General features: G+C 56.7%; 1 protein-coding gene across 7 annotated transcripts in view; it reads right to left on the minus strand.

Moving 5' to 3' along the window:
* The window catches only part of KCNAB2 (potassium voltage-gated channel subfamily A regulatory beta subunit 2), an 82,166-nt gene that overhangs the window by 53,980 nt on the left and 14,576 nt on the right, over positions 1–13,610 (minus strand). Inside the window, exon 1 of one of the 7 annotated variants that reach the window (XM_074334199.1) lies at positions 4,811–4,965. The exons of the other annotated variants lie outside the window; for them this stretch is intronic. The gene's annotated coding sequence lies outside the window, so the exon portion shown is untranslated. Of the gene's footprint in view, positions 1–4,810; positions 4,966–13,610 lie in introns of those variants that run through there. 7 annotated transcript variants of the gene reach the window in all.

Genomic DNA, 13,610 nt, shown 5'->3' on the forward strand with positions numbered 1-13,610 from the left:
GTCAGACCTGAGCCTGCGAGTCCAGGATGGAGACACAAAATAAGAGAGGACACTTTCTCATTGGGCCTGGTTGGGGCCAGTTCTGGTCACCCACATGTTCCTGGGTGACTGAGCTGGCATCTGATTTGCATAGGAGGGTATGAGGGCATAGGAGATTGAATTGTGGGCCCCTAGCCCTTACTTCTCCCAGTATCCACGTCCTTTGCTGGGTGACTTTACTGCATCTTCCCAACACACACACACACACACACACACACACACACACACACACACGCACATGCCAATGGAGTGCGAGCAGAATGATGACGTGCCAGCCCCAGCCTCGGTCATGGGACACTAGCTTGGAGCCTCTGCCATCACCATGGACAAACGTGTCCCAGACCACCCTGCTGGTCCAAAGGGCTGCACGTGCCAGAGCGACCCAGCCTAGACGGGGACATGCAGCCAGCCGACCGAGGACTGCGTGGTAAGTGAAAGCTTACTGTGGTGGCCTGCTTCCACCACAGGCCTACTGTCATGCGGGACGGGGGCAGACTTCTAACTTCAGTGCTCCGGGGAGCAGGTTCTGGGCTTCAATCTCCAGGGTCATCCTTATTATGTTAAATCGTAACTCCAGTGAGGGGCGGGAGCTACCTCCAGTGACTGGAGAAGGAGACGCGTTCATCTCTCCACAGTAGATGCTGGAGCACAGAACTTGGGTGGCAGGAACCTTCATTTAGAGAGAGGTCTTGATCCAAAGTTAGCACTTTGAGTACTGAAGAGGCAACTGTTTCTAAGTGGAAATCTTGCCAGAGCCCACTGCACACACACGTCTTCTATCTTCTTCCCGGGATGGGTGGATGACATAATTCCACCCTCTTTGGGTGACCCAAGGAGACCCTTCCAGGAGTCAGGGAGGGCGGTGAGGCCCAGTCTGGGTTCACATCTGGCCCAGGGTTAGAGTATTATTGATATATGATCTTAGGCAAATCTCTCAATCTTATCTAATGTCAGTTTCTTCATCTGTGAAATGATATCAGGAGTTGGGCAGGCAAGGATCCATGTGCTAACAGGTGGGGGCGAAGTGGGGGCTGGCTTGGGCCTGCGCCTGGCCCTGGTGGAGGGACGTGGCCGTCCAAGGCCTGGCAGGGCTTCTGGGAAAGCTGCTGATCACTGTTCTTCCGGAACCTTTGCACCATGTGCATAAAGCTTATGAAGCTGTCCCTGCACAGATGTGTCCCGGAGGCGGCCTATTCCCTGGCAGTGGCCTTACCTTTCAGCTCACTCCTTAGGGTCCTCAGACTTGCTACAACATCTGCTGTGCCTTTGCTGCCTCTGGTTGCTCACAGAAGGCCACTCGTCTTTCCTACTTCCCCAGAAACTGGTTTATCTCTTATGGAAGTGACCATCGCACATAGTATGACTGTGTCACAGGGGACCTGTGCTTCTTAGACCCTCTGTGGCTGCACATCCAAAGTCTGGATCATCCTAGAAGCTCGAAGTTTCCAGAAGGCTGGCCCCTCAATAGCTGAGGTCTTAAGAATGATAACCTGGTCTGAGTTACCTGTTGCCACGTGACAGGGTTAGCAGCTTAAAACAACGAACCTTTCTCATAAGGTTCTGGAGAGTGAAGAATCGGGATTGATTTGGCTGGTGGCTCTGGCTCAGGGTTCCTCCTAAAACTGCAGTCAGGATGTCGGCAGGGGCTGCATCTCATCTGAAGGCTGGACTGGGGCCCCGGGCCCCGCTTCTTAGTCGTCTCATGCACGTGGCTATTTCTGGCCAGCTGGATCTCTCACGTCAAGACAGCTGGCTCTCCCCGGAGCGAGCAATCGAGAGAGAGAAGCTGCAATGTCTTTTATGACTATCGTAAGTATCAGAAGTTTTGTTTTATTGGTTGCAAAGATCAACTCTAATACGATGGGGGAGTAAGACCAGGAGATGGGGCCACTGGGGCTATCCTGGAGGTCAGTACTGGATTGTTCCCTATAGTTACTCCCCCTCACAATGAGCCCTGAGACCACTGGGGTATCAGCCCCCAGGGCAGAAGCTTGTCTCCTTTGGTCACAGATGGACCCCAGGTCCTAGAGCAGCACCTGCCACAATGCAGATGCTCAGTGATCACTGATGTGGATGGGGATGGGGGAAAGCAGAGAGCAGAGGCTGGTGCTGCCTGGGTGTGACAGATGACTGGGGAAGAGTCTGGGGAAGACTCAGGGCTCAGAGTGAGGCGTCCAGCCCGTGCTTTCTGAGCTGATGTTACTTTGCATGTTGCTTCTTACAGCCTTGAAATCCCTCCTGCCACAGCCTAGAAGTACTGCTATGACTACCGCATGGCACAAACCCTCCGCCTTTTATGGGGCCACAGCCTGCAGGAGCCAGAGGGGTGACTGTGCCTCGAAGAGACAGGAAGAGGTATAACTGCTCGAAACCACACAGATCCGCAAGGGTGCTTGCATAACACACCCTTCCTCTCCCACCCAGAAGCCAGGCGCCCTGAGATAGGACCCACTCCTCTCCTATGAGCAAGACTGGGGCAAAGAGTGAGCTGCTGACGAAGGCAGTGGCTGAGTGTGAGTGCACGTGGGGTATCAGTTCTGCCTGTGGGGTCGTCGGGGCCCCAGTTGCGGAAAGGGTCACCTACCCAGTTCCCAAGTAGCACCCTCAGCTCCGGCTCAGATTCAGATGGGGCTGGGGTGAACGGTGCTAGCGTCACCAGGGGTGGGTGTCACAGCCAAGACCCTGCTCTTTGCCACGGAGAGACCTGTCTTTCTTCTAAGCTCCTGAGGCCCGAGCCAGGGGAGCTGAGCAGCATAGTGACCCACCAGCCTGACAGTAAACAGCATGGACCTCACGTGGTCAGAACAGCAGACGATTCTGGACCACGGAGCCCCAGTAAGAATTTCTTAACAAGATCACAGACTGAAAATTTCAATCTTTTCAAAGCAACATTCAAATGGCCATCCCCTGATTACAAACAAGTTAACTCAGCACAGAGCCCAGGTCTGACTGCTGTACGGAGAGGCTCTGTTCACATCTATTAATGTCACAATTAAAAAAAAGTAAACGGGCAGCTGATGGCTCAGTTGGTTAGGGCGCGAGCTCTCAACAACAAGGTTGCCGGTTCAATTCCCGCATGGGATGGTGGGCTGCGCCCCCTGCAACTAAAGATTGAAAATGGCGACTGGATTGGAGCTGAGCTGCGCCCTCCACAACTAGATTGAAGGACAATGACTTGGAGCTGATGGGCCCTGGAAAAACACACTGTCCCCCAATATTCCCCAATAAAACAAAATAAAAAAAGTCACGGCCAAGGAATTCCAACTTTCCCAAAGCGACGCTGAAATGCCCTTACACAGCCTGTCCAGACCACACACACCCCTTTCTCATGCACCTCTGGTCTGGACGCCTCCCGACAGAAGCAGAAGCCTTGCTGTGGCCCCCGGCTATGCCAACACCAGGGCTGTGCACAGTTATGGCGGGGGGATGTATGTCCGTCCACTGGGGGTCAGTGGCCAAAGGCCCCCAGTGTTGGGAACAGCCGCCCTCTCTCCCTGAGAGAAAACAGAGACTCAGACCACGGGGTGGGGGCCTCGTCTCCTGGCCTTGGCTCCCCCAGCTCCACCCTGAGCCCAGTAGCCACATGTGGAAGCGTACCACGCAGAGCCCTCACCTGGTGCCGGGCAGAGGGGACCTCAGCGCTTTAGTCAGGGCAAGACGTGGGAAATGGAAGCCCACACGTGCTCTGCCATCCCCATAACCATTCCCAGTGCCCAGGGCACAGGGCTGTCAGGCATTCACTTGGCAAACGTGTCAGAGCTCCCAGCCTCTGCCCCACTGCCTCCTCCAGGTACCCTGGTCTCCCACTGTGACCACACCCTGCACCAACATCCTGCTGGGGCCCACTGGTGAAGAAGAGCCAGGTGGGGGAGGGAGGAGATGCTCAGGAGACGCACATGGCTTTTCTGGGCAGGGAGGAAGCCCTTGATGCACCAGGGAGCTCCCTGCCCCTCCCCCACTGCCCTCTCCCCACCCCCCATGGTGCCCACGGGAGGTCGTGCTGTGGTGCTGGGGCTGCAGACCATCCTCCCAGGACACAAGTGCAGGGTAGGGAAGGGCTTCCAAAGATCCTCTAGCTGCCCTGCCCCTTGCTCTACACTCAGCCCTGCAGTGGAGAGGAAGGGTGGGGGGTTCATTCATTTTGTTTTTAAGGCAGGGACCCTCACTTCTTGTCCTGGGAAACTACTTTTCACTTGGGGATGGGAAATCCCAGGCCAGGGGTTCCTGGGGACAGCAGATGGGCAGGGATCTCTCGGGCTGCTTGGCAGCTGGCACCCTCCACCCCCCCTCTCGCTCCCCCCACTGTGGGGACAGAGGTGGCCCTGCAATGCTCTTGATCTCCAGGCACCTCTGTGCCCCAGGGATGAAAGCAGAAGCCAGCAGCTCCAGTGGCAGAACTGTGTCATGGTCAGACACCTCTGCTGGCTGCCAGGCTGCTGCTCCCACCCACCCACTGCCCAGTCACTGGGCCGTGTGGGGCCTGCCATGTCTCGCAGAAAGGATACCTGCAGATGCTCTGCCAACAGGCCGCCATAGGCGGTCCCAGGCGGCCACGCAGGCTCTGCCCGGGGCCAGCAGGCGTCTGCGGGGCAGCTCCCACCTGGCTACAGCCAGTCCTCTGGGGGTGAGCAGCCTAGGGGGCTGCCGGCCTATAAACCCCGGATGTTAGGGGAGCACTCAAGCCCTGCTCAGGGAGCTGGGGTGCTGTCATCCCCTCAAGCACAGAACCCATCTTGGGAAACAGGGTCTCTGAATGAAACACCCCTTGTACCTGCTCCTGGATCAGAACGGCCAGCGACAAGACCATTTTGGTAGAAGGCGAACGGCTGAGGGACCACAGGGTTGACGAGGAAGTTGGGGGCAGCAAGTGCCACAGAGTGGAGGGCGCTCAGTAAGCCATGGCCCCGGGGAGCTGGGGTGTGGCCTCCAGTCCCAGGAGCCCGGAAGAGGGCCCCAGGCACCCAGCCTTCTGGTGGTGCAGCAGCCTGGGGCGGAAGGGGGGGCATCCTCAGAGAAGGAGGGGGGCAGGGACCGCAGCTACCAGCCAGTCCTAGTGACGTTAGAGCTCCTGATTACTGAGCTGGCTTCACACCAGGGCTGTCCCCACCGCCCTGGGAGTGGTGCTGCTGCTCCCCCAAGTCTTCAGATGACGACACTGAGGGTCAGAGAGGTCGGGCTAGGATTCCAACCCAGGACTGCCGACGCCAAAGCTGTGCTCTGAGCTGGGCACAGCTAAGATGCCCCCCAACTGGACAGTGAGCCCAGACGGGGCTCTGCCTCACCCACGTCCCATTCCCAGGCCCTGCACTGTGCTAGGACACAGCAGGTGCAAGTGGGGTGTCTGGGCAGGTGAGGGGGCCCCTTAGTGGGGAGGTTTCCTTCTTCCTCTGTAGCTTCTCCCTGCTCTGCCCTTCCTTCCTTCCTGGGGGGGGGGTCTCCTGGGGGAGTGTGAGGCAAAGGGATGACAACGGAACATTCCATCTGCCCCCACCTGTGATGGGGGCCCTGAAGCCTCTGCGGGAAGTCAGCCAGCTTGGGTCCTGTGCATCAATCATTGATGGGGGGTGGGGGGTGCTGTTGTGCATCCCCGACGGGGTGATGGGGGACAAAGAGGAAGAGAAGGGAGAAGTGAATAGTTTGGGGTGCTCAGTACCTATTTGTAACCGATTGAAGAAAGCAGAGGCATCGAGAGGTGCACAGGAGGGAGAAAAAAGAAGGGAGAGGAGGTAAGAAGAGCAATTGGGAAAATGGCAGAAAAGAGAGACCGTGGGGGGCAGTGTGGGGACCCCCACAGCTGAGCCCCTTCTGGGCCTTGCTCCAGCCCTCTCCACCTTTAACCCTCGCAGGCAAGGGCACTTTTACAGATGAGACAATCAAGGCCCACGGATACTCAATACTCAGCACAGCCACGCAGCCCATCAGTGGCAGAGCTGGGACAGAACCGGTGGGTCAGGTTCCAGACTGGGGCTCTTACCTCCACCCCTGCGGCGACCTCCCACCCCTGCCCTGCAAGTTCCCTCAGCCTGGCTCAGGACAGGTACCCGTCTCCACCCGCCAGCAGGAGACGTTGCCGTGACCCTGTGTCCTCGCATGACAAATCCCCCAGCAGCAGGTAACAGTCAAGCATCTCAGACCAAGACCTACAACCTCGCGGCTGCCTGCGGCGTTAGCCACAGGGAGCCCACCCTCAACCTGCAGCTTCAGTCCTGGCCCCTGAACATAAATTGTGTTTCTTCAGGTGTCCACTAACTCCAAAACTTACCTGGGCCAGGAGGGCAGGTGGTTGTTAAATGCTGGCTGGCAAAGTTAGAAATGCCTCATGCAGTCAACACGCAGCTCCCCTTCTGCCTCAATACATCTGGACCAGAGATTTCAGCCAGACCAGCAAACATGGCAGAGAGCTGGTGACCGGCCCAGTGGCCACCCATGAGCCTTATCTTCCAGCCGGTGTGGCCTGGGACACAGTCTCTCAGCAGAGTCCTGGAGGGTGGGGTGTCCAGGAAAGTTTTGCTTCCCTGATGGAGAGGGACAGACTTCTGGCATGTACTTCCTCACGGAGGAGGCTGCCGACCCAACTCTGCCTCCATTTCAGCAGAAGTGATGCTGGGGGGGCATCTCAGGCCAGAGCAGAGGAGGGAGGAGGCAGCACGACGCCCGTGTGGGGTGGCCTGCTGCAGCAATAGTCTTGTGTCCTGCTGTCCCCCACCCAGCTCAGCCACAGAACACGAGCGTGTACCAGGCCAGGCTGGGAACCACCAAAAATCTCCTCCTGTTAAGTGCAGACCTCACAGCGCTTCCAGATATTTCTACAACTTAAGCAGCAAATACTGAATGAATCTGCCTCGACGTAATTCTTGTTCCTTTGGGCCAGGACCGGGGGTGGGGATGGGGGTCATGTCCCTGAGTGTAGCACGAGAACGGAGTTCACGCGTCCTAGACTGTCCAGTGTGAGAAGCAGAGAGCCAGTCCGGGTCCCGACACCGGCTCCCTTTGCAAGATCCCCATGCTGGGGGTCTGCACATCTCCACCTGGGGGGACGCTGAGCAGGTCATGCTCCTGGGGACAACTGAAATCATGAGAAAGGTTCTCTTATGTTGATGTGAAATGAGCTCCCTTGTAACTTCTATGTGGCGGTCCCACTTCCACTCTCTGGAGACAAGTAAACCAATCTCTCTGTTGCACGGCCTTTGAGCATCTGAGGACATCTGACGCTCACCCCATAGACCGTGAACAATGTTGCTTCTTCTGAAGCTTCCACACAAGGTTTCCAACTTAAGTGACAATTTGGACAAAGTCATGCGACACGCTTCACATGGCTGTCACACGGAACTCTTATGCAACCTTAAAGGTGGCCAGGTGACTGTGCCACAAGGACGCCAAGGCCGAGGTCAGCCGGCTGGCAAGTGGCAGGGCAGGGATTTGATGCTCGAGGGTCTGACTCAGTGTCTGGCGCTTGAGTAGCCATCCTCAGTATGGCCTCTTTCTGGAACAACACCCAGGTCACCGCCTTCCCAGGTGCTTCCGTTTTGTCTGGAGGTGCCCAGACCGAGAGCAGTATCTCCTGTCGTGGTCAGCAGTGAGTGACGCCAGGCGGCCTCCTTCCTCACTCTGGGACTGGGCTGGCCATACCGCCATGGCTCTCAGGCCCGGTCCAGCCTGTCCTGTTTGCATGGCCCTGAGCTAAGAGTGGTTGTCATGTTACGTGGGAGACACAGAAAGGAAGATTTCATGGCACGTGAAAACTATATAGAATTCACATTTCAGTGTCCACATGTAAAGCCTCACGGGCACAGACCAACTCTCACTTGTCTTGGTCAGCTCAGGTCGCCATAACAAAATGCCACAGACAGAGGGCTTGAAGAGCGGACATTTACCTCTCCCAGTTCTGGAGGCTGGACATCCAAGATCAAGGTGTCTAATTAGAAACTGGGTGTCTAATGAGAGCCCGTTTCCTGGCTTGCAGACGGCCACCATCTTGCTATGTCCTCACTCGGTGGACAGTGAGCTCTGGTTTCTTCCTTTTCTTATAAAAAGGCACCGATCCCATCACGGGCCCCACCCTCATGACCTCATCAAACCCTAATCACCTCCCAAAGGCCCCACCTCCTAACACCATCCCATTGGGAATTACGGTTTCAGTATATGAATTGTGGGGGACACAAGCATTCAGTCCACACCACTTACTGCTTTTGGGTGACTGGCGGAGCTGAGGAGCTGTGACAGACAGACTGCTTTGCCCACAAGCCCAACCACACACGTACCCTCTGGTTCTCCGCAGGGGCAGCTTGCCACACCCTGCCCTAGGACAACACCCCCTCTGTCACCTCATTCCTGGAGCGAGAGGGCCTCAGACACCCATCTGCTTCACATACCCTCCCCGTCCCCACTGCCCACGCTTGTTTCCTGGGCCCGTCGAGGACCCTAGCTCTCTCCGTGCGGTGCTTCCGCTAAGTGTCACCCCACGCAGCACCCAGCGCCAGGCTCCCAGATACACCCTGCCTGTCTCTGGGTTTTGTTCATCCTCCGTTCGGGCAGACCTCAGGTGGTCTTAATGACTTTGAAGCCAACCCCGGGATTCTGAGCTCACATGCCACGAGCTCACAGCCTGCTCTTACCGGAATGACTGACACCAGAAGGCAGACTGGCCCCCGCTGCTGTCTGGTCTGTGGCATTTTGCCCACCCCCCGTTCGTAACCTCACTATGGGGGCGGGAGACAAACGCCGGTGCCTGCAGGGGCCCGTGCCGTCATCCGGCGTGATTTACTGTTGATGCAGGCTCAGCACTGCCATCGCCACCCCTACGGCCCCCACCCCAGTTACATCCTGGGTGACAGGTCTCCCAGAGCCTTCATACAACTGGCAAGACTTCCAGGTTGAAAAGCTCCCTGCATTTTTTTTCTGGGAGACACCTCCATGGTGACATGTTATGCAAATTTTCTAAGCATTCAAGACAGGCTGAAAACACCTGATCAAATTCAGGACTTGGCTCCACAGTTTATGGAAGGTTCCCTTCCCCTGAAGGCCTGTGGCACCAGAGGGGGTGGACATGTTGCCACAACCCTGAAGTTTTGAAATGGCTCCACTATGACTCATGGAAGTCGGGGGTGTGGGTTTGAGAGCTTACACAACGTCACAGGGAGAGGGACCCTCAAGAGGGAGGTCCCTCCCGGCCCTACCCAGCCCTGCTCTGTGGGGTCCCATCTGCTCCTCCCCTCAGCTGAGTGGGGAGCAGAGTAGGGAGGGTTGCTCACACAGGGAGTCAGTGGGGGCCCCTTTCGTTCTGACGGCTGCAGTTGTACACAGGTGGCAGGTGGGCGCCAGTGCACGCGTCTCCCTTTCGGGGACGCTAATCACGTGACTCAAATGTCCCTGTTGAAAAGATGTCCTTACACAAGAGAAACCTAATTATTGCAGACTCTCTTCCTTTTAAAACAATCTCTCTGAAGCCCCAAATCAACATGAGCACATGAAACACCACCAAACAAAAAATCCCCATCGTTAGTAGCTGTCTTTATGTGGGCTGGGTATTTCCCTAGGGTGCTTGAGCACACGATGAAAACATCTATGGCAGGGACTGCAAGCTCGTGCAGGAAAGGGCCACAGTCAACCTTTCAGGGTTTATCGGCCACTCTGCTGTGTCAAAGCAGTAGAGACAATGGCAACTGAAGGGTGAGGCTATGTGCCGACAAAATTTTATTCACAAAAACAGGTGGGGAGCTGGATTTGGCTGGCGGGCTATAGTTTGCAGACCTGATCTACGACATTAAAAAAAAGGGTGACATCCATCTTTGAAATTAAGACACAAGTCCAGATCCTCACAATGACTACAGCACTCAGCTCCTTCTGCAGGGAGCTGAGGTCCTGTCCTTTTGGGGACAGTGTGTGAGGAAGAGGAGCCCCAGGTCAAAGACGACCCCCGTGTTGCATGCTGGCAGAGTCCCTGGTCCCACTGCCGGGGGGAGGTGTGAGGAGGGGGGTGTCAGGGAAGGAGAAGACCCTGTGTGTCCCGAGTCCTCGTTAACCAGCCTTCTCTTTGCCAGTAATTGTGATTTATCACGGCCTGATCAATCTATTCCGGAGTAAACACTGAAAGCCATCCTCCCAGCCGCTCTGCCCTCTGCGATACCGCTAGCCGGGGACAGCTGGCTGAGGGATGAGACTGCTGCCTCTGATGCCGGACTATTTTTGGTTACTGTTTTTGCTTCATTTATTTTTGATTTGGGTTGCTCATACAGACTGTATGTCCTTTTTCTCGCTCCTGCGGTGGAATGAAATAAGTGTAGTATTTCCCAACCCTGTTTGTGTTGCCTCGTGGTCAGTGCCAACGAGCCACGGCCTCTGGAGAGCGCCGTCCAAGGTGGGGCCATTTGCCCTCTCCCCCTGGCCCTCAGTCTCTGCTGTGAAAACTGCAGGACAGAAATGCTCTCTCTCCTGCACGTGGTGACCTGTCCAGTCCTGGGAAACTGGCTGGGCCTTCAGGTCCTGCCCCGAAGCTGGCCTTTGAGGGCTTGGGGGTCGAGGGACATCCGAGTGTCCTCCTAGTGCCGTTGGCTGAGGAGGTGCAAGGCGCCCACCTGAGCAGCAGCCCTGGGCCAGTCCAGGCTGCAGGTAACAAGTCCCAGGTGTGTGAGGCGCTGGGACTAGTGTTTTCACGTGCACTCACTCACTTAATCCTCTCCCCAACCCAGGGAAGTTGGTACTATTTATTGCTACCCGCTGATGACAGCTCAGGAAACAGGCTAGGAGTGTGGGTAAGCGGCAGTCCTGGGAGTCCATCTTCTGAACCACAGCCCTCTGCTGCCACCAGCAGAGAAGGAGCTGGAAAGGCCTCCTCCTAAGCGGGTGAGCTGACCGATGCGTTCCTAGATCTCTGGGCGGCCCAGGGGAACAACTGGGGCCCAGGGGCAGGGGTCTCGTTAGGAGACCATGCCGTGGCCCAGCTGCTAGCTGGTGGCCTGGGCCGTGACTGGTGAAGTCGGGAGGTCGAGACCAGAGTCCGCTGGCAGGTGGATGTGGGTGTTAAGAGAAGACAGGGTGCAGGTTTCTGGAGAGGAGTTGCCAGCTCCTGAGATGGGGGGATGGTTGGGTGCAGCAGGCTGGGGGAGTCCTGGAGCCGGGCAACGGCTGCGTCTGGTCTGAAGTGCCCGTTGGACATCCAGGTGGGAGGCTGGTGGTGTCCTCCTCCCTGGAACACTCTTCCTGGGGTCCCTCTGCCTGGAACACTCTTCCTTTATGTCACTGATCAAATGTCACCTTCCCAGAAAGGCCGTCCTGGAGAGCTCTCTCCAAAGTGTCCTGTCTATCGGGTCAGCACATACATTTCCTGTGGAGCGCCCACCTCAACCTGTGGCTACTGTTCACCTGGCTGTCCCCCAACCAGACAGTAAGCCCCAGAGGGTGGTGGCTGGGACTGTCTCGCTCCCTGCAGGACCCCTCGTGCCCAGGACAGGGCTTTGGCTGAATGCATGGAGGTATGTGACGCCGGCTCAGGACAGGTTGCACTTTCCTTCTAGTTAACACAGACCACAGGCGATGCTGAGCCAAGCAGAGTGGTGGGAGGCCGAGTGCAGTCATCACCCCTCTGCTTCCCCCAGGGAGAAAGAGGTGGTCCTGCAGCCGGGGCAGCCTCCCCCAAGGGTTTCATGGTGGGAGAGGCAGCCCACAAGGGCTCACAGCGGGATCTCAGGGTGTGGCTCAACCCAACAGTCTCCTCCAGCTCTGGAGTCCCCACTAGGACAATGCCCTGCTTATGAAGCACGCACGGAACCAGGAGTCTCTCATGGGCATGGGTGGCCAGGCGTATAGACACAGGCATACCCACCCACCGACACACACATCACTTCTCCTTCTCTACCTCCATCAGCTCCATCACCTCCTCCACCTCCATCCTAGGCTGGCTCCTCCACCTCCAAAGACTCCTGCCTTAAGTGTCTGCTCTTGGAATTGTGCCCCCTGAGCGACGCTCAAGGGCAGTTCTTTGGCCCCTCTCTGAGCTTTGGTTCTGTGGGGACAGAACCAGGAGTGCAGTTTCCAGGCTTTCGCCATCACGTGGAAAGGTGCTCACTCGGGTAGTAAATGGCCATCAACTGTGATTGGATGGCCATCAGCTGTGGCTAGTTGGTTGTCAGCTGTAACCACTGAGCCATTGGCCACTAATATAACTGCCGTGGCTACGCTAGCAGCAAATGGGGGCTAACAAGATGGTGGCTGAGCTGGCAAGCGCGGATTGCAGTTAGGACGGCAGATTGCAGTTAGCAAGTGAGGTTGGTTGGTTGGTTGGTAGAGAAGCGGATGGTAGGTTGCAGATCATGTGTCTCCTGCTTCCTGTGTCTCCAACCCAGCCGCAGCGAGACTATAGTGGTATGACTCCCGTACTTATGGCTCCGTGGGTGTTCCTTTTTGGCCTCGCCATGTCCTGCGTTCTTACATGGGGAGCGGGAGCAGAGACCCCGCCTGACACCCTGCATGACAGGTTCTCACCTTCATACCTATGAGCCCCAGAACTGCCCACTCCTCTGCCTTGCGCTCCAGGTCAGACTCTTGGCTACCTGTCAGCTCCGTCCACATGGCTAGCCCTGGACATCCCTCTTTTGCCCGTCTCCTCTGCCGGTCTCGGGGGTGCACCTGTCACGAGAGTCCCACTCCTGTTTGTCAACCTCAGACCTACCAGGTCACGCCTGACTCTACAGCCCTCAGTGGCCGCCTGGGGCCTCCAGCATCAGGGTCCGAGCGCGTCGGCTTGGTGGAACCATTCCCAGCCGGCCTGTTCACTTCCCAGCTTCCCCTCTCACTGTGACGTCTTTTCCCTCACGTTCCCTCACGCTCCCGTGCCCATGGCAGCCCCCGCCCTTGCTCCACCTGTTGGGGGGGAGGTGTTGCATGTTCCCCTTGGCTTGGCTGGGAGTTCACCAGCCTCACAGTTCAATGCAGAGGCCATTTCCCAGGCCCGGACGGGTCACCCCCTACTACTCATCGTGGTGACCCTGTGGGTGGGCGACAGCATAGCAGGGAAGGGTTGGCACTGTCCATATCTAACACCTCTGTCAGGTGCATCTTCTAAATTCCTGCCTGCAGTCACACAACTTGAAGAAGCAAAGAGCTGGGGCAGGTCGCCCAATGCAAAGCCAACAATACTTTTAGGCGACCTCATCCATTTGTCCCTGACTCTCATGACGGTTTCTGCAGAAGAACGCTCCCTACGCCTTTCTGGTTTAAATCTCCAACACCTGAATGCCAGCCCAGCCCATGGTCACCCCATCTCCAATTACACCATCCCAGCCTAAATCCCACTGGGGGATATATACAGGGCTGACGTCCTGCCCCCCTTATAGTCACCTAAGCAGGAATGCCCTCTGCCCTTCATAATGGGAACAACCCCCTACCAGTCATTCCACCTGTCAACTTGGGGTGGGCCAGGGTTGTCTGGAGGGGGAGGGGCAGGCAGCACACTCCCCAATCCCCAGAAAATTAGCTGCGGTTCATCCTGGATCCGTTAAGGCCGGGATTTCAAAGTCTGCACACCCCAGTCACGCCTGAGATGGTCCTTCAATCTCGTTATCTACTTGTTTTTT

This window comes from Rhinolophus sinicus, linkage group LG06 (assembly GCF_036562045.2).
Source record: "Rhinolophus sinicus isolate RSC01 linkage group LG06, ASM3656204v1, whole genome shotgun sequence".
Taxonomy (NCBI): domain Eukaryota; kingdom Metazoa; phylum Chordata; class Mammalia; order Chiroptera; family Rhinolophidae; genus Rhinolophus; species Rhinolophus sinicus.